Genomic DNA, 21,506 nt, shown 5'->3' with positions numbered 1-21,506 from the left:
GGTTTATATCCCAATCATTGTCCCTTCCCCTATGCTCTCAGGCAATAGATGATTGGCTATTTCTTTACCTCCTTTTTTTTTTTTTTTTTTTTCTTTTCCTAATTAGCAGTTTACTGAGCTCTTTTTACTACCTGATTGGTCGGGTGTGAGCTAAGTGCAAGCCCCCTGTTTAAAGATGGATGCGGTCACCTTCCCAGCTAGGCTTAGGGATTCTTGGTCAGCCAAGGAAATCCAGCTAGTCCTATGTTTCACCTGGAAAAGTGAATTGTGGGGAGGAGGCTATGGTTATAATTGTATATTTTTTTCTTATTTTCAGTTTAGTAATAGATCCCCTTGAGTAAAGGAGTTCTTAGCTACCCTATCATTTCAGTTTAATTAAGATTTCTTGTTATTCCATGAATGTCCTTCCTCCACACATTAAGAAATGCAGTCTTAGTGGTAAAGAACGCAATTCCTGTCGTTGCATTGGGTTTGTTTCCCTAAAACTCTGCATCTCAGCTTACCTATAAAATGCAGATAGGTATAACATCTAGCTCATCAGATTGTTATGATGCTAAACAGGATAACCCATGTAAAACACTTAACAATGTATGTGACATGACAAACACTCAAAGACAGTTAGCTAAAATTTTTATAAGAAGAAAACTTATGCAAGAGGTACACGTGTGTATTTAAGAGAAAATGACCATAAAAAAGTAAATATGTTAATTTTTAGTACTGAGGTTTTCATTTGTACTTGAAAGTCAAAGTTTAGTGGGGCATTTTAGTAACGTGTGCTGACCTCTTTTTTGAGGCTGAGCTAGTGGCAATGAATGGAGAGAAGTAAAAGACCAAAATAGTAACCATTATTTAATTCACATATGATTTAATACATTGGCCTGAGAAGCAGTTCCATCTGGATGTTTTAGTAGTTCTCCAGGAAAATTTTTAGAGTGCTTAATAAGATAAACACAATATTATTTTTATGTGAGATAAATCATTTTCTACATAAGATTTCACAGATTTAAATTTTATGCATGGAGAAAGAAAATCAGTCTTGATAATGAAGTTGTGCATAATGTGATTGAATTTAAATGCTAGAATATTGTGTTTGGAGAACAAAGCTTATATTATAATTAACTCTGCTATTTCTTTTCCAAAACCTTACATTCTCTTGTTCTCTACTGTAAAATTATGTTTAAGGAAAAGTTGTCACTACCTAAATAGCTAACTATTCCTGTTTCAGTATGATTGCACTATATGTGCAAATCCAAATCAGTCAGCTCACTGTTTGTGAACAGCTTGAAAATGGAGATAACATGGTTAATGCAGTACCAAGATTTTATTTTGTGATCCAGCTAGGTATCCAGGGAGTAGACCTATTTTTCCCCTGCTTCATTATTCTTTAGGTTCCATAAGAGATATGTAGACTTTCTCTCTTTTGCAGGATGTTGTAGGGTATTGAGACTGCAAATCCCACCCACCAGAAAAACTGAAAACTTTTAAACCAACATATATAGGTGTATTTATTACAGGGATGCTTGATTTTGTGCTTCTTCTGCTTCTATAAATCACAGTGTCTGTTTGATCTACTATTGAGGAGAGAAAATCATTCTTTTGATGTTTCTACTTGGCCTGAAAATAAAATTTTAACAGACTCCATTTTACGCAATAGACTGTAGAATACAAGACTATTTTTTTTACAAATACTGGCAACATACACTTCACCATTTTTGTTAATGGCTGTCATGTAGTTACTTAGAACATTACTTTGCAATTTGGCGTCCTGCTTTTACATTGTTTTTCACATTGTTCTTTATGGTTCTAATATTTTTTACCTGTCTACATTTACATAAATTCTGTTTGTGGTTCAATGCCTTATTAAAGCTTCATATCCCCCATGAAGCTCTCTCTCACTACCCAATGTAAAGTGAATTGATTGTTCCTTCCCCCCAACAACATTGATTGTGACATTTATTTAGCATTTATGATTTGCTTCCTAGGCAAAATCAAATTTCATGATTATATATGCAAGTGGTAAATGTACAAGTTGGATTTTGCCAATGCAAATATCAGCTTCCCAAGATAGAAATTATATTGTACTCTACTCTTTGCATTAGCCATGGGAACTAGTGCTCCATAATTAAAGCTACAGAATACAGAAATACAGTTAGCAAAGTTTTAGCTTTAAAGCCCCTTTTTTGCCAGGGTTGATTGCAAGGGTTTACAAATTCTGTTCTAGCTACATGAGAATAGCAACAACTCCAGTTATAGGCTAGAGTCTGGGGTCACTTTTACCTCTGGTGGTGATCCTATGGCTATGGGTAAAACTTAAGGCTGCCTATACCTCGAAAACCCTCTGCCTCCTTCCAACTCCACGTGACCTCCTATCCCAGGTGAATCTCATCAAACTTTTGGATTCTATCTTTGAACACGAGGAGTAAGCTAGAAAAAATAAAGCTCTACTCCTTGTTTTGGAATCACAGAGACAGCAGGTTCATGATCATTTCCTCTGCACTTCCCATATATCAGAAACCATGGAGTGTACAGAGGGTACAGATAGGACCTGGATGAGCTGAATGGGACCACATCAGATGAGATAAGATGGTTGGCATTTCCCTTGGACTTGTCTCCAGCAAGAAGCACTACTTGAGTAGTGCTGGAGGATGAATTATCTTTCTCCTTTCTCTTTAAAATCTATTTTCTATTTTCTTTATTTTAAATATATTTTTAAAATATATATTCTATTTTCTCTTTAAAAATATAAAATTGTTGTTTTGCAATCAGGTGATCAAAATTTATACAGCAAAAAAAAAAAAAAGAAAAACTTATTACAGAAGTGTGTCAGGCTATTTTGATAATAAAGACTTACATTAGCTTTTGTGATTTTTATATTATATTTCAGCATTTATGAACTTAATTATTTTTAAATAAATAATTATTTATTATTAATTTATCAATAAAAGCTGAAAATTATTAATAAAAATCTGAGAAATAATATAAAATATTTTTATATTATTTTATATTTACTATTTAATTAATTTTATAATAAAAATATTTATAACAATAAATTTAAAGCAATAACAAATTTATAACAATAAATTTAAAACAATAACAATAAGTTTAAATTTAAATTTAAACAATAAATTTAAATTTAAATTTATTTATAACAATAAATTTATTGTTATAAATATTTTATATTTTTTATTTATTAATTAAATGCATCTATTGAAGCATTAATTCTTGTACGTATTTTTTTTTTTAATTTACAGGTTGTATTCTTTGTCTAGGCACCACAATTTTTAAAAGCTTCCGGAACTACAAATTATTTCCTGACTCAATCACATAATTTCTCTTTCTATTTCACTTATTTTGTCAATAAGTAAACATTGGACTGAAGATTAGATGTCATATTCTGTGCTGGAGATGGGTACACAATAAGGGTTATGATGCAAATTTATTTCATGTGGCCTTTAAGTTTTATTAAGTACTTTCTCTGCTCTGGGCAAGAGAGCCCTAAAAGGTATATATTATTATAATAATACCTTCTTCTTAGAGAATAAGAAAACAAGATGTTTAGAAATTAATGTTTAATAGCCAGTAAGTGGCACAGCAGGATTTACATTTAGGCAGTCTGCTGCCACTCAGTGAACAATGAACAACCTCATGCTCTAGTAAACTGTTTGCAGGAAACTTTCATGTGTCAGGTACTTTAGATGCCTAATACATTATACAAATATGTCTAATGCATTAGACATAATTGTGAACTTTGACAACTCACTGTAAGCCGGAAAAATTTAAACAAGTAAAAGCTGTTACTAAAATTAAAGAGACATTCCAATAACCAGAAGTTGTTAATAAACAAAAGAAAGACATCTTTTATAAATAATTTTTATTATGTTATTCATGTTCATTTCATCACATCACAATTGAGGCATTTAAATTATAACTACAATAATGACACACTGGTAATATTATTAATAATTTAAAAAGAAAAAAGTAAGCTATAAGAAAGTTTTTAGATATAAAAAGAATTTGATAATAGAAAAATAACTGAAAGATACCAAAACACAAGAAGACTAAGCACCACACTTATAAACACATGGATCAAAGAAGAAATATCAAGAGAATTTTAGAATATTTTGAACTGAATGAAAATGAAACACAGCTTATCAAAATTTGTTTGATACAGCAAAATGATGATAAAGGTGTCAATTCTACAAGAAGACATAACAATCCTTAATATATATGCATCTAACAACAGCACATCAAGATACATTAGACAGAAACTAATAGAACTACAAGGAGAAAGATGCAAATTTACTATTAGAATTGGAGACTTCAACATTACTTTATTAAAAAAGGACAATTTTAGCGGCAGAAAAATAAAAAAGAACTTAGTTGAACTCAACAACATCATCAATCAACCGATTATAATCAACATCTGTAGATGACTGAATCAAACAAGAGCATAATACATCCTTCTCAAGCTCACACGGAAGAGTCACTAAGACAGACCACATTATGGACCATAAAACACACTTTAGGCTGGGCGCGGTGGCTCAAGCCTGTAATGCCAGCACTTTGGGAGGCCGAGACGGGCGGATCACGAGGTCAGGAGATCGAGACCATCCCGGCTAACACGGTGAAACCCTGTCTCTACTGAAAAATACTAAAATCTAGTCAGATGAGGTGGCGGGCGCCTGTAGTCCCAACTACTTGGGAGGCTGAGGCAGGAGAATGGCGTGAATCCGGGAGGCGGAGCTTGCAGTGAGCTGAGATCCGGCCACTGCACTCCAGCTTGGGTGACAGAGCGAGACTCCGTCTCAGAAAAAAAAAAAAAAAAAAACTTTACAAATTAAAAATAATAGAAACTATACAATGTCTGTTCATAGACTACAATCAAATTAAGCTAGAAATCAAAAATAGAAAGATAACTTGAAGATACTAAAATACAAAATTAAACCACATACTTTTAAGTAACACCTGGATCAAAGAAGGAACTTTGAGAGAATTTTAAAAATATTTTGAACTAAGTAAAAATGAAGCACAGCACCAAAATTTGTGGGATGCAGCAAAAACAGAACTTAGAAAATTGTAACATTGAATGCTTACATTAGAAAGGAAGAAAGATCTAAAAGTATCATCTAAGCTTCCAATTTAGGAAACTAAAAAAGAGTTGACCAATTTATAAGCAGAGTAAGCAGAAGAAAATAAATAATGAGGTTTAGAGCAAAAATCAATGAAACTGAAAAACAAATAGAGAAAATCAAAACCAAAAGTGGTTCATGAAAATATGAATAAAATCAATGAGCCTCTAGCCAGGCTAACTAAGAAAAATGCTAAAGAGGACCACAAATTACTAATATAAGAAATGATAGAGGAGGCATAACTATAGATTTCATGGACATGAAAATAATAAAGAAATACTACAAACAACACTATTCTTACAAATTTCATAACCTAGATCAAATGTATCAATTCCTTAAGAAATGCAATTTGTCAAAACTAACACAAAAGAAAGATATAATCTAAATAGATGGTATCTATTAAGGACACGGAAAATCAATAACCTTCTAAAACAAAAAGCAACAGGCCCAGATGAGTTCATTATTGAATTCTACAAATGTTTAAAGAATATGTTATACCAATACTCTACAATCTCTTTCAGAAGAGAGAAGCAGAGAGGATATTTTCTAACTCATTTTGTGAGACCAACATTACCCTAAAACCAAAACCAGACAAAGATAGATAGTACAGGACAAGAAAACTACAGACTGATATCTCTCATGAATGTAGAGACAAAAATCCTCAAAATATTTCAGCAAACTAAATACACCAGTGTATGAAAGAATTACAATAGTGTGTGCAAGCGGAATTTATTGCAGGTAGGCAAGGCTGGCTCACATTTGAAAATGAATAAAATGGAAAGGCTATGCATGTACTGGGGCAGGAGGAAATATGAGATATCTCTGCATTATTCCCCCAATTTTGCTGTGAATCTAAAACTGTTCAAAAAAGTAAAGTCTGGAGAAGTGGCAAGATGACTAACTGGATGCAACTGGGAAGGGCTGCTCCCATGGAGAGGGACCAGAATTTTGACCAAACCAACATAATTTGAACAGATCTTTAGAGAGAAAATGCTGCATGTGGATGAAGATAAGACACAGATGCTGAGGCTGAAAAGTGACGAAGCTGGGAACTGAACCTTGCATGAGGTGCCTGAATGCCAGGGCTGGTTCCCACTCTGAACAGTTCCTAGTTAAGGAGTGAATGAATGAACTAGGGGGCTACCTACTCTTGCTGCAGACCTCTAAAATTCTAGCTGAAGGTGACCTTACCCCCCACCCCTGCCCTCCAACCCTTACCCCCGCCCACCACAATGAATGTGTGAGCTGAGAGGGGGATCTCCTTACAGGTTAGACAGAGATAGAGCTGCAAGCAGGCAAGATGTCAGGAATCATTGTATGCAGGACAGCCCCAGCAGAGTCTGACCGTAAGCACTCATTGCCCAGGGCTGCCTGTCTCCCTCTGACAAGCTCTGGCCCCAGATAACTACCGGGGAGAAAGCAGAACCAGCTTCCCCAAGGGACTGGGGCATGTCCATCCTACAGGCCTGGCTGCCTGCCAGCTGCGGACAGAGTTGCTGCCTAACCCCTCCACAAGGGAGTGTACAAAGTGTAGCTTCTGCTGCTCAGCCTGCTTGCTTTGCTCCATCGGAATGCATTCCAGCAGCCTGGGAGCCCTTTGGGTTCCCCAGCACACCCAGAGCCCAACCCCAAGGGTCCAGCGGAGGAAGCTACAAGCAGATCCTGGCACCCCAGGGCTGCAGTCCGTGGCTCAGCTATGCAGAGCCAGTATCTGTGCCTGGCACTTGAGTGGGGAAGGAGTTCACACTCCCAGAAAACTGAGAGAGGTTAGTCACACAGGTTTGTGGGCTTATGTGGTACCTAGGCTGCCTCCCTCTACAGGGCTGGTTTGGAAAAAGGATAGCCTAGCTCCCTACCAGACCTCTGCCCAAGGGAGCCTTGTGGTTCAAAAAACCTAAAAACAACAACAAAAAATCATGGGCACAGTGCCAATGATCAGAGGTGGCTCTCTCAAGGCCCAAGAGCAAACCTGGTGAAAGGGTTACCTCTCTCCCCCTCTCATGACAGAGCACAGCTGAAAATGCAAGGATACACAAAGAAGCCATATGGCTAAAAGCCTATCTCCCACTCATGGCTCTCAGCTGCCCAATACTGCTTCACAGCCAACACCACAACACCAAAACACTGCTAATTTTCTACCCTTTGAACCCAAAAGCAAGATTCACAACAAGCGATGGCCAAGTACAGAGTCCTAGCCCTTGGAAAACTTCCAGAAACAAAGCCAATTGACTATACTCAACTCACACCACAGTTAAAGAAATACCAGTCCTCTCAGATGAGAAAAAATCAGTGCAAAACCTCTGGCCATTGAAAAAGCCAGAGTGTGTCCCTTTACCTCCAAAGGAGCCCACTAGATCCCCAGCAATGGTTCTTAACCAGTCTGAAATATCCGAAAGGACAGACATGAAACTCAGAATCTGGATAGCAAGGAAATTCATTGAGATCCAGTAGAAAGTTGAAACTCATTTCAGGGAAGCCAAACAATCCAGTAAAATTATTCAAGAGCTGAAAGACAAAATAATCATTTTTACAAACACCCAAACTGAACTTCTTGAGCAGAAAAATTCACTACAAGAAAGTCATGTTCAATTGGGAATATTAACCAAGCTGAGGAAGGCATCTAAGAGCATGAAGACCATTTCTTTGAGTCAACTCAGACAAAAAGAAAAAGAACTAAGCAAAATGAATAAAACCGCTAAAAATACTGATGATATGAAGACATCAAATCTATGACACACTGGCATTATTGAGAGAGTAGGACACAGAATAAGCACTTCCAAATTATATTGGAGGACATAATCCACAAAATTTTTCCTATTCTCTCTAGAGAGGTTGGCATGGAAATTTAAGAAATACAGAGAACCCCAGTCAGCTACTACAAAAGATGCCCATTCCCAAGGCACATAGTCGTCACATTATCAAAGTCAATACAATAGAAAAAATTTTTTTTAATTTTATTTTTATATTAAATTCTGGGGTACAAGTACGGGATATGCAGTTTTCTTACATAAGTAAGCATAGGCCATGGGAGTTTGCTGCACCTATCAACCCATCAACTAGGTATTAAGCTCAGCATGCATTAGCTATTTTTTCTAATGCTCTCCCTCCCACCATCCCACCCACTGACAGGCCCCAGTATGTGTTGTTCCCCTCCCTGTGTCTATGTGTTCTTATTGTTCAGCTCCCACTTGTAAGTGAGAACATGTGGTGTTTGGTTTTCTGTTCCTGCATTAGTTTGCTAAAGATAATGGCTTCCAGTTCCATCCATGTCCCTGCAAAGAACATGATCTCATTTCTTTTTACAGCTGCATAGTATTCCATGGTGTATATGTACTACATGTTCTTTCTCCAGTCTATCATTGATGGGCATTTGGGTTGATTCCATAACTTTGTTATTGTGAATAGTGCTGTGATGAACATATGTGTGTATGTATCTTTGTAATAGAATGATTTATATCCCTTTGGGTATTTATCCAGTGATGAGTTTGCTGGGTCAAATGGTATTCCTGGTTCTAGATTTCTCAGGAACTGCCACACTGTCTTTCACAACGGTTGAACTAATTTATATTCCCACTAACAATGCAAAAGCATTCCTATTTCTCTGCAACCTTGCCAGCATCTGTTGGTTCTTGTCCTTTTAGTAATTGCCATTCTGACTGGCATGAGGTGGTATCTCATTGTGGTTTTGATTTGCATTTCTCTAATGATCAGTGAGATTGAACTTTTCTCATATGTTTGTTGACTGCATGAATGTCTTCTTTTGAGAAGTGCCTGTGTATGTCCTTTGCCCTATTTTTAATGAGATTTTTTAAAACTTTAAGTTCCTCATAGATTCTGGATATTAGAGTTTTGTCAGATGGATAGGTTGCAAAAGTTTTCTCCCTCTCTGTAGGTTTCCTGTTCACTCTGATGAGATTTTCTTTTGTTTGCAGAAGTTCTTTAGTTTAATTACATCCCATTTGTCAATTTTGGCTTTTGTTGCAATCACTTTGGGTGATTTTGTCATGAAATCTTTGCTCATGCCTGTGTCCTGACAGGACAATGTCAAGGACGACTCCAGATTTATAAACTGAGTCACATGTTAGATGGTAACTCCTATTTTATAATTTCATATTACCTCCTTTTCTCTGTGCAATGTACTTTCCTCAGTAGTCTGTAAGTTCCATGTGAAGATAGGCTATACCATAGATTTATATATATCCTCCAAATGCTCTTTTTAAAATATATGCTCAGTCAAGTGATCAATTAATAAGTTCCTGGGGGGCAAGTGAGTTCTCCGGCTATCCAGAGACCAGGTGTCCTCTGTGCTCTCAGTTAATTATTTCAATTTCATTGAAAATGAGCCAATCTCAATAAATTACTCACATCCATGGTTATGAGAGTTATTTTAACAAACCTCTAAAGAATCTCACATCTGTATATACTCTATTTTATTCATGTTTTTCTGGAATTATTAACAGGCTGAAAGTAACCATATAGTAATTACTTTTTTTTTTTTTCTTAAAAATAACATTTGTGGCTGGGCGCTGTGGCTCACACCTGTAATCCCAGCACGTTGGGAGGCCGAGGTAGGTGGATCACCTGAGGTCGGAAGAAGCCTGATCAATATGCTGAAACCCCGTCTCTACTAAAAATACAAAAAATAAGTCAGACATGGTGGCATGTGCCTGTAGTCCCAGCTACTTGAGAGGCCTAGAGAAAATTGCTTGAACCTGGGAGGTGGAGGTTGCAGTGAGCCAAGATCGCTCCACTGCACTCCAACCTGGGCAACAGAGTGAGACTCCATCTAAAAAAAATAAAATATGTATATGTTTGCAAAAAAATTGTGAAGAGTTATTTGGTGAATGAAAAAAAATCTGGTTTATTTACCAAAAGAGTAGTCACCTCTAAATTATCTGATTTTCTGAATTATATAATTAAGTATACAGGAAATAGTTTACAAAACTGAGATGCCTTGATTCTTTGTTCTTTCAAATATATGTTTTTAAGGTATATGTGTCGTGTGTGTGTCTTGACTTCAAAACAATTAACATAGTCATTAAAATATTGATACTTTGAAGGTTGAACAGCTTTTGAAATTAAGAAAAGAAGGAAGTATTTATAAGATAATAGAAAGCAAGAAGTGACAAATGATAAAATATAATAAATAGTTACTATATTTAAAAGTATTAAAATAATACTTAAGATATAATAAATACTTAAATTAGAAATACAAAAAAAGTTATTTAGGAAAAAATAGGATTGATTGAAGAATCAAAATAGCTCCTGTTCCCTTTGGGACAGAAGGCTACATTGAGTGGAAAGAGCAAATTGTAGTTTTGTTGCTACATATAAAGATGTTAAATCTTGCCTTGGGAAGGAACAGAAATCTGGCCAGATCACCACTGGGTTCCTTTCTTCCAGTCATCAGCAAATGGCTGTTAAATTTCAGCTGTGGGTAACTGTATACCGTGGTTATGTGTTAGCTATTGATGATACAAAAACAAAATACAATGCCTCCCCTGAAGTAGCTTATACTAATGGAGTGACAGACATATAAAGAAAAAAATATATAATATGATAATGTTATCTTCAGTCAGGTTTAACATAAATCCAGCCTTTTCCCTGGCCTATATCAGACATCAGTGACCATGCTGGAAACTTGTTCTGTTCCTTATACATCTGGACAGGACCTCACAGTCCTTCACAACATTGTCCTCCAAGCTGCTGCTACCAATTATTCAGTGTTGGCATGTGAGCTGAAGTCTGTTTGCCAACGATGGTATGTTTTTATTGCAGGTGTTTAGAAAAGTCTGCTCAGAAAGCAAAGTGCTTCTTCTTAAAATCATTGAGGAAAACAATTTGGTAACAAAACGTTTTTACTCTTGATTCTCCTGTTTTCAATTTGCTTGTAGTTGAGTAAATAACAGATGAGACTTAGACAGACAAGGCAGCATAAATACCAGCCTCGTAAGATCAGCCCTTTGCAAATGGAGCAAATTTCCTTGTTAATGAGGGATTTGTACTAAGCAAGTTGTGACATAAATGACTGAATGAGCAGTTACTTATTCTATTTACTGAGTTACATGTTATGTTACATTTAACCTCATGCTCTGAGACTGAAATGTTTTCCTCTCCAAAACTACACCACCATTGCCAATGTTCTTTCACTCCATTTAGCATTTTGGAGTGCTTGACACCATCAGTGCTTGGCACTATTCAATATTTTCCTCATAACCATCCTTAGTTGTAAAAAATCCAGAAATGATTTTCACAGGCTTATTAAGGTGAAGTAAATGCAGTACTGAGGCAGGGCTGAGAGTGTCTACTGTTTCTGTGTTGCTGTCTGCTGTGTGGTTCTAGAAGGATAGGAAGTGTGTGATAATCCGGGTAGGGCCCAGGTTGCAGGTCATGCTTAGACATGTACCCAGAAAGACAATGCTTCTACCTTTGTGTAAGTTATCCTCCTTGCTCATATTTATTACATGGCTGAAAATATAATTTGTGGTTGGAAGAATCATTTAAGTATTCCACTTTTCATGTACTGAGTGCACAAAAACTTTAGGAATTCTGAGAATATAACAAAGAATTTGAAGATCAATTAATCTAGGATGTCAGAGAGTTGAAGGAAAAAAGTGCCTGGGAAATACTAGGTGCTCAATAAATTTTCATTGGCTATATAAATAAAAATGCAATTGGAGCATGAACTGAAATAGTTTGTTTTCCCTAAAAGCTAATATTCAAAACGCCTCACTCATCAATAATAAGTCAATTGTGAACAAATAAACTTATTTTCTGTATTGATTTTAACAATATGACATTTTATAATTAAGAAAAATTGATACAGAACAGACGTTCCCAAATGCTGCTTACACACCAGATAGATCAGAATCATATGGGGGAGTTTTTATCAATCTGTAATCCTGGATCATACTCCCTACACATTTGAATTGAATGGATCTAAGGTTGAGCCAAGTTATCTGAATTTTTAAAAACTAATTACATAATTCTAATCTATTGCAAGATTGGTAACCTATTAGTGAAGTTAGTTTAATTTTAGAGTTTTACCTCCATGACCCAAATATTACAAACTTTCTGGACAAATCCTGTCAGTTCACTCTTAAGTTAGTTCCATCAACTGTACAAGGCTATTTGGATAGAAAGGAAAACTTATCAAAATCCTTTGGTGCAAACTAACTCTTTTCCCAAACTGTGTAGAGGTGACTAGATTTACTTTTTAAAAAATACAAGTCTTTTTCTCAAGTCAGGGAAGGAAAAGGAGAACAGAAATTTACAAAATAATTTAAATGAAATGCTTAATAGAAAATGGTTCACTAAGAGTTTCATAAATCACAAAATAAAGTATATTGTAATATTAAAGTGTTTTGAACTTAAAAGTAAGTTATATTAATTAAATAGGTTAATAATAAGTCCCCTCCTTACAACAATGATTGTGTCAAACACTTTAAAAAAGTTATCGAAAGCTGTGTTTTAGAATCATTTAAGTGCTTGGTTCCATTTTAATGTGATATTAACTAAGTTGATATTTTCAACTTGTTATTTAATGGATCTCTAGATTTTGCTTCAGACGTGTTTTATTATATTGGCTGGCAAGTATAAGACATTAATTGATAACAGGGAACTGGGCATAGGAAAAATAAAAGGGACAAGGATATTTTAAAATGTGTATATATATTTACAAGACATCCTGTAGAGAGGTAACATGAGTTTTAGCAAAATACATTTGCCATGCTAGGAGGATGGAGCCATGAATTATACATAAGGTGCTTATGCATCGAGTTTAGAATGTACTGCCTGGATTCATTATACTATCATGAAGTCATTATGATCAGAATTTTTTTTTTATTCTCTCAAGCAGGAGGTGAGGTTGAGATTCACTCACTTCTTTCTGTATGCTCAAGTGGAATCTTGCTCGATGAAAATGCACAGAATATAAAAAATGCATTTCCATCACTCAAAACTACTATTTCTTGATGTGGAGTGATGAGATTTTCCAAGTGAAAGTTAAACAGAAAAACAAACAAACAAACATTGTATTCTGCCCTCGTCTTCCCTAACAGTCAGGATTCAGTCGGGAAAAGAAAAATCCATGTAGAATGTTCAAATAAAAAGAGGCCAGGAGCGGTGGCTCAGGCCTGTAATCCCAGCACTTTGGGAGGTCGATACGGGCAGATCACCTGAGGACAGGAGTTTGAGACCAGCCTGGTCAACATGGCGAAAACCCATCTCTACTAAAAATGCAAAAATTAGCCAGGCTTGGTTGCGCAAGCCTGTAATCGCAGCTACTGGAGAGACTGAGGCAGGAGAATCTCTTGAACCTGGGAGCTGGAGGTTTCAGTGAGCCGAGATCGCGCTATTGCACTCCAGCCTGGGTGACAAGAATGCGAGTCTGTCTAAAAACAAAAACAAAAACAGAACAAACAAACAACAACGAAAAAAACATTACATTAGAAGGGCTAGTGGAGTGGTCAGGAAGGCGCTCCACTGTCAGTCTCTGTAATAGAATCGGAATGTTGCTACTCCCAACCAGATCATGGAAGTCTAGTTTAGAAGGACCTGTAGTAGTGAGAAAGGTGAGATTCATGCAGATGACCCAGAAGGTGATGCAAAAAGCTGCAGTGGGCTTGATAAAATCTATGGCTATCTACCATTGCCACATCAGAAAATCTTCTGCTTTCCCTTCAGCAATCCAAATCTTGTGTGTTTCTCCTTTGTTGGTAAACTTTAGGCTAAAATTCTGCATAGGGAAATTCTAGACAATGTAATTCCCAGGCTTCCAGTCCCTGTTATACAAGGAACTACCCTAAAGAGATAGGAATGATCCAGAACATGGAAAAATCTGACACAGCTCTCTTCTTTGGTATTAAGGACAGTATCTTTTATGCTGTCCTTAATACCAAATTTTGCTCCAAACTTCTCTCATCTAAGAATCATTCAAGAATAAATAATTATTGACTCTCTGTGGAGCTAGATATATTTAGGACACAATTACAGTGTTGGATGACTTCTATATAACATTTTATCTATGGTACAAAGCAGGTTTAATACAGAAGCATTTTGAGAGCAAATAATTAAACATGAGGAAAACCATGAACTTTAAAAGACCAGAGTTTATTAGTTTGCTTGGTCTACTATAACAAAAACAAACAAACAATCCATAAACTGAGTGGCCTAAATTGAAGAAATTTGTCTTCTTGTTATCTGGAGACTGGAAGTTGGAGATCAAGTTGTCCATGTGATTGTTTTCTTGTGAGGACTGTAGGGATAATCTGTTCTACATCTCTCTTGGCTTCTGGTGATTTGCAGGCAATCTTTTTCATTCCTTGGCCTATACGCACAACACCCCAATGTCTATCATCACGTTCACATGGCATTCTCCTTATGTCTCTTCACATCATATTTCATCCACATGTCAATCTCTATGTCTAAACTTCCCCTTTGTTCAGATACCAAATGTAATGGACTAAAGGCCCACCCTACTCCCGTATGACTTCTCTTAACTAATTACATCTATAAACACCCTATTTCCAAATAAGACCACATTTTGAGAAAGAGGATGATAGGGCTGAAACAGGAATTTTTGCTAGGGGACCCAATTTAACTTGTTACACTGAGTTTGAATTTCAGTTCCACTATTTATTAATATGCAAGAACACTTCACATTCCATAGCTTCATTTTCTCCATGTGAAGAATAATGATTTCATTTCAAAGGGATTTTGAGAATAAATAAGAACAAATTAGAATTTTTTTTTTTGCATTATCTGCCAGAGCAGGTGTCAACTAAATATGAGGGTTTTATTTTTGTTTTCCGTTTTTAATAGCAATTCAACTGAAACAAGTGAACTGGGCCGTAAAAGGTAGCTATATTGTCAATAGCAGAGAAATTGAGGAGGAGGAAGCATAGCTTCTCTAAGCCATTCTAGGTTCATAGTCTGAGTTTAAATTAATGGATGATTTAGTTTTTACTCTATCAGCGGAGGTAGGAGGATCTAAGAGAGAGATGGTTGTTGATAGATTTGGCCATATTTTCTTCTCTAACAGATGTTGTGTCACCTTTCTTTAGACCAGAATCCCAATTTTTTAGTTAGCATAAATTTGAAAGGTAAAATTTAATATATATTAATAGAAAGATTATCATGCTATAAAACAGAAAAAAAATGGTTCTATAAATAAATAATTTAGGCTGTTTATTACGTGGAAAAATGTTGAAAATTTAAAATGTAAGCATGCTAACATTTAACATTTTCTAAGCTCTGCTCTATGTTAAGGAAAATAATTGTCAAAACATAGAAATGTTCATTATTCCCAAAATAATAACTCCTTTATAATTTATAAAATTACAAATATAGATTATGAAAGAAAATTATAAACTTTTTATACTTTGCTTTTGATAGCCTAGATAATTTTTATACTGCATTTATTGACATGTACACAACAGTAGTTTTCCAAAGGATGAAATTAGCATTTATAGTCAAATATTTATTTTTTAAAGAAAATTATACATTTTAAGGAATGGATTAACTTTGTTAGCTTTTATATAAATCAAATATTTAAAACATTGAATTCTTGTAAGCAAGGACATTTCAGAATAACAAGACTGATTTAAGTAATGGCTTGGAAATTGATGCAAGGATTTGCAAATCAACTCTGTAACCATAAAGAAGAATGAAAATGATAATAAATGATATTTATTGATTGCTTTCAATAAGCTTCACATTACCTTAAACATTTACATGTATTACTTCAAATGAAAGCGCTATAAATTATCTTTTGGACTCTGTAATCTCTAACAACTTTCAACTCTTTGAAATTGAGTTTCTCATCTGTAAAACAGACTGACTTAATGACTCTTTCCAATATATCCTGTTCTTATATTCTGTCTTGCCTTCACTATGATTCTAGGCAAATATTTTCATTCTTTCATTGTGTTCTTATACTCTCTTTTTAAAATTTGATTTATCGTATGCCAATTATAGCACTTAGCACATGATACTCTATTGTATCTCTTTGCATACTATTTTTCTTCAATAGACAATATGCTGCTGAAAACCACAAAGTCCCTTCCACAACAAGCACCTCACACATGTTTATCCTTGGTTTTTCTTTGAGCTGCTCTCAACTTGCTTGGTAGGCAACTCTGGGTCTGCTTTGAATCTTTCCTCTTCCCCAACACAATTTTTTTTTTCCCCTGAATTATTTTATTAGTAGCATAATCTGGCTATCAGAATAGGAGTTATTTTTTTGAATCAACAATAAATTCAATTTCTTATCCATCTATTGAAAACATGGTTATGTACAAGGCAAAGGTCTACATGCTGTCAGTGAAATTCAATGAGACATAAATTCATCCTCAAGTTCTGTACCTTTTCTGTGCATTGTAAATAACATATTTACCAAGTAATAAATTAATCTACATTATGTACTTACAATGTGTCAGGCTACTCCTATCACCATCTTTCAGGGTGCATTGTGTAATGTTATGAACACAGCACATTGGCATCATTTTATAGATGAGGAATTTGAGATTTAAGTAGGTAATCCATGATTTTAGTGCTCGTAAGTACACTAGAGCCACACTATCTGATTCCAGAGTTGCACTTTCAATTTTCCTACAACATTTCTTCTCCAAGGTGAAGGAAGAAAGTATCAAATACCACAACTGATGTATAATTAATAGCTCTGAGAAAGAACAAAAAAAAATGGATAAAAGTAAGGGAAAATAGTCTATAGCATTAGTAACATGATATAAATTAAAATATCTCTATCAATAAATCTGTCCATCTATTTCAATCTACATGTATATGTGCATGTATATTTGTAATATATGTGTACACAAACATATATATGCAGATTTGCAGTTTTACATTATGGATAAGAACAGTTTCAGAAATAATTCTTAGGTAGCTTTAAATCCTGCTTCTACCTCTTAATAACTGTTTGATTTTGGCACTCTGGGAATGATAATAGAACCTGGCTTCTGAAGTCATCACTTCAGAAGGTGTTTATTATCATGTTAAGTGAGATAATGTATATAAAGTGCTTGTCATAGTCATAGATACATATTCAGAGCTCAGTAAATGTTTGTGGAATAAATGAGTGAATGACTATGTTCTAGATAGTTTGCTCTATAGGTATCCTAAAAATATTTTTTCCTTTGTATTTATATATTTTTGAAATTGAATATCGGGTGCTTTTTAAAGAATAAAATTATATTTATATATCTGCATTTTTATATGAAGCTGAAGTTCCGTTCTAGCTCTCTGAATTGGGCAACTATTTATAAATAGGAAGTATTTCAGAAGGCCTTTGATAGGCACAGATCAAAGTTGGAAGATTCTTCCATGTGGAAGGATATTTGAAAGAGTCAACCAAGGCAGGGATGTGAATAAGTTCAGGTAACGACAGTTCATGTAATGTAACCTTAGTAGACAGGATACTGGTGAGTGTTTGAGGCTGTAGCGAAAGATAGGAAGGAGACAGAATATTAAGATCATAGAATGCTACGATTTATGATCGAGAAATGCTATCTTAAAACTGAATCTAGTCTAGGTCTTGAAGCAAAAGACAATGTTATGAGAAGAAGCTGTAAAATGAGCAAATTACATTCACAAAGAAGGAAACTTCTCTTTACTAGATGTTGAACCTCCCTTACCATCCTAAGTTTCTTTGCTCCTGTTTCAGGTTTGCTCTGCTCCGAGTGAGCAACTCCTGTTCTGCCACTGATCTGGTTTTCTTGTGCTGGGCTTAACTTTCTTACTGTTATCATTCATATTAAAGATTTTCTGCAGTTGTTCATCTGATTGGTTTCATCACAGTTGGAGAACTATGTTTTTCCCAAAGAAAGCCTTTGGTATAGGAGGTTAATATGAGCATTGTCCTGGCAAAATGACATGAGGACAATGAATGCCCCAGGGACAAATGCAGAAACTGTGTCTCTAATGTATTCTGTGCCTCTACTTTAAAGTACTATCAGGGAAAACAAACTTTAAAAGATTGTCAACTAGAGTACTTCAGTGTTTGGAATTTTTAAATTATTGATTGAATGTATATTATTTTCACAAATGTTATAAAATATTTTTTAAGATTCGGAGAGAAAGGAGAGGAATAATTTGCAGTATCCCAATTAAATAATAATTAATTAACATGCATGTATCAGAAAATGGTCAGGAAATTTAAAGTTATATCCTTCTTGAATATCTTGACCATTTAAGCCCTCTTTACCTTATTAGTGGCACGAACAACTCAGAGATTCAAAACTGATCAGGTGGTATAAAACTAAGGTTTAAGGGAAATGGAATTGTTTATGCAGAAGAAAAAATGATTTTAACAAATAGTTCTCAAAAATTTCAGCAGAAGAGACTAGGTAGAGACCATCAATTTTCCATTGATGGATTCCATTTCCAATGAAAACCTTGATGTGTTATGATTTATTCCTCCTAGAAGATGTACTCAGGGAACAAAGATGAATATGGCATACATTCATTCACACATTCATACACTGGCCATGAATAATTCAATTTTAGAAAATTGTATATGAAACATTACATTATACTGTATGAAATATTACATATAGTGAAGATGAATTTAAATCTTGGATATGCTTATTTTGATATGTTTAGAATTGGCTACAGATGAAATATTTTAACCAAATCTCTAATACTATAGAAACATTCCATATATACTGTTACTTGTTGCATTCTACTTAGAAAAAGAGTCATTCTTGGTACGTCTAAATTCAAAATTCTCAGTAATTTTATGGATTTCTCAGTGACCATATTCCTACATTCATCAGAAAAAGTACTAATCCTCTAGGTTTATATTGTATATTTCTTAAGAAAAACACAAAGAAAGCAATAACGCTTTCTCAGTATGTATTTGGGCACTGTCGAGCACTGTGCTAGATCTGTAAGGCATTGTATACATGATATAATTTTCAGAGTAATCTCAAGAGGTAAATCTTACTACCACTACTTTGTAAGTGAGGAAGGGCAGAATGTGAGTGTGGTCCTCAGTGTGGTTGTAGCATTAGTTATAAAAAAGGCCTGGTGCAAAAATAATGGAGCAAACATGGAAAGACTCTGCTTGTTTTCAGGCGTGCATTTCTCATTTGTCATCATTAGGAATGGTTCTTAAAACCTTCATCTAGCAACTATTGCACTAAAATTGCCAAATAATTGTTTTATACTAATTTAAACATTAATTTTAAGTTCATATGAAAAGTGTTTGAACTATTAAGATCATTGCAATAGGTATTCATGAGTTGAGATGTAAATTCAAAATTTTAAGAGTCTAATTCCATAAAGCTGGACCTCACAGAAAATAGATTGGCTTTTTGTAATGCTTTATGATAAGAGGCCAGTTCCTAAGGATCCAGTCCTGGCCACAACTACAGGGCTTGGATCCTGTTTCATTCTCATGTCATTGGAGAAGCTGGTGCTACTCCCAACTCTGAATTCTTACCTAAAGTCAGTGGTTTACCATGACACATTGCTATTTCATTCTGGGAAATCTCTAAGAAAAGTCATATTAACCTATGGGTATTATGGTTCTTTTCATAACTATTGGTGGAAATACGTATAATTCTAGTATGTAACACTTACTTTTCCCCTGGGTGCCCTTGTAACACAGAGTTACTGCAGTTACTGCAGTTAGCAGGTCTACATGCTTATTACTTAACACAGAACTGGAATCAAATCAATATTCACAGCCCACCCTTAACATGGGTGTAGCCTCTGAAATGTTCATGCTATATTCCAGTGGATCATTTCTTCTGGTGTCAATGAATTTTATGAAACATTTAATCATTGGCTTCATAAGTCCAGGTGAAACACTACAGTGTATGTTTATGAAATGGCAATAAGCATGTGCATGTATATCTTTTTTTGTTCACACCTTTCTTGACTTTGTGGTTTGGCAAAGGTGACCAACAGTGCTTTTATCCTCTGTAATCTTACATACACTCATGTAATTCTAACTTCCTTTTATTCCCTAAAAGTAGTCACTTAAATATATATTTCAATGTTTCAGCTAGGCCTTTCCCTCATAAATTGCATCTTTGTTCTAATGGTGATCAACTGAATAGTAACAGGATTCTAATCTAAAATGAGTGGCAGCTATAAATGTAACGAGCCTTTTCTCACTAATTCTAAGATAAAACCAAATTATATATTATCTGGGAGTATTTCTCTTTCATTTTTTATGATCATAATTTTTACATAAATTATTTAAGAATTTTGATCAGCTGGGCGCAGTGGCTCCCATCTGTAATCCCAGCACTTTGGGAGGCCAAGGCGGGTGGTTTACTTGAGGTCAGGAGTTCAAGACCAGCCTGACCAACATGGTGAAACCCCGTCTCTACTAAAATTAAGAAAAATTAGCCGAGCATGGCAGGCGCCTGTAATACCAGCTACTCGGGAGGCTGAGGCGGGAGAATTGCTTGAACCTTGGAGGCAGAGGTTGCAGTGAGCCAAGATTGCGCCACTGCACTCCAACCTGGGTGACAGAGCAAAACTCCATCTCAATAAATAAATAAATAAATAAATAAATAAATAAATAAATAAATAAAATTGATCATTTCTTTTGTGAAACTAAAGCCTTTGTGCAGAGAGACACAGCTATTGATGGAAGAAGGGCATTATCATTATTAAGTATTACAATAATTTGAACTTTGTAAATCTGTTTACATCCATTTACAGTTAAATTAATTTGCTTGCTTTAAACAGTAAAATAAAAACAGGAGAAATAGAAATTGCATTTACAATGCAATATACAATTTCAAACAAAGATGGACTGTTGTGGTTTATCTTAAAATAAGCGATGAGGTAGGAAGATTACATCTCCCCAAAAGAGAGAAAACTGTTGAACTTCATTAATAACTGAGCATCCAGTCAGCACTTCTACTTTGGGAACAGCTCTAAAAGTACTCAAGCTATGTGGAAGAGCTGAAGACAACTGACTGACTGTTTTTAATTTGTTCTTGCCAAACAAACAAACAAACAAACAAAAAAAGTCAATAACGCCGAGTTATTTTAAAACAACCTAGTGAGTTTCACTAGAAAAGTGGAGATTTTACTTGGATTAGACCTTTAAAATGAATGAGTTGAGAACATAGTGGAGAAACATTAAAATCAAAATGAAATATCTTTATGTTTCTTCTAAGCACTGTTCTAGGCACTTTTGATAATATAAAAACAGACTGTGTGCATTCAGGTATTATCTAATTATGAGTAAGCAAGACATAATTTATTATAATGTAACTAGTAATGTTTTAAAAGTGCAAGCAATTATGTAAGAAATAACATTTTTAATTAGTAACTAAAATGAACAGACAATAGAAGTTACAATTTCAGAGTGGAAGAAACCCCCTTGAGAAATAT

This window comes from Macaca fascicularis, chromosome 14 (genome assembly GCF_037993035.2).
Source record: "Macaca fascicularis isolate 582-1 chromosome 14, T2T-MFA8v1.1".
Taxonomy (NCBI): domain Eukaryota; kingdom Metazoa; phylum Chordata; class Mammalia; order Primates; family Cercopithecidae; genus Macaca; species Macaca fascicularis.
Note: the sequence above shows the minus strand (reverse complement) of the source record.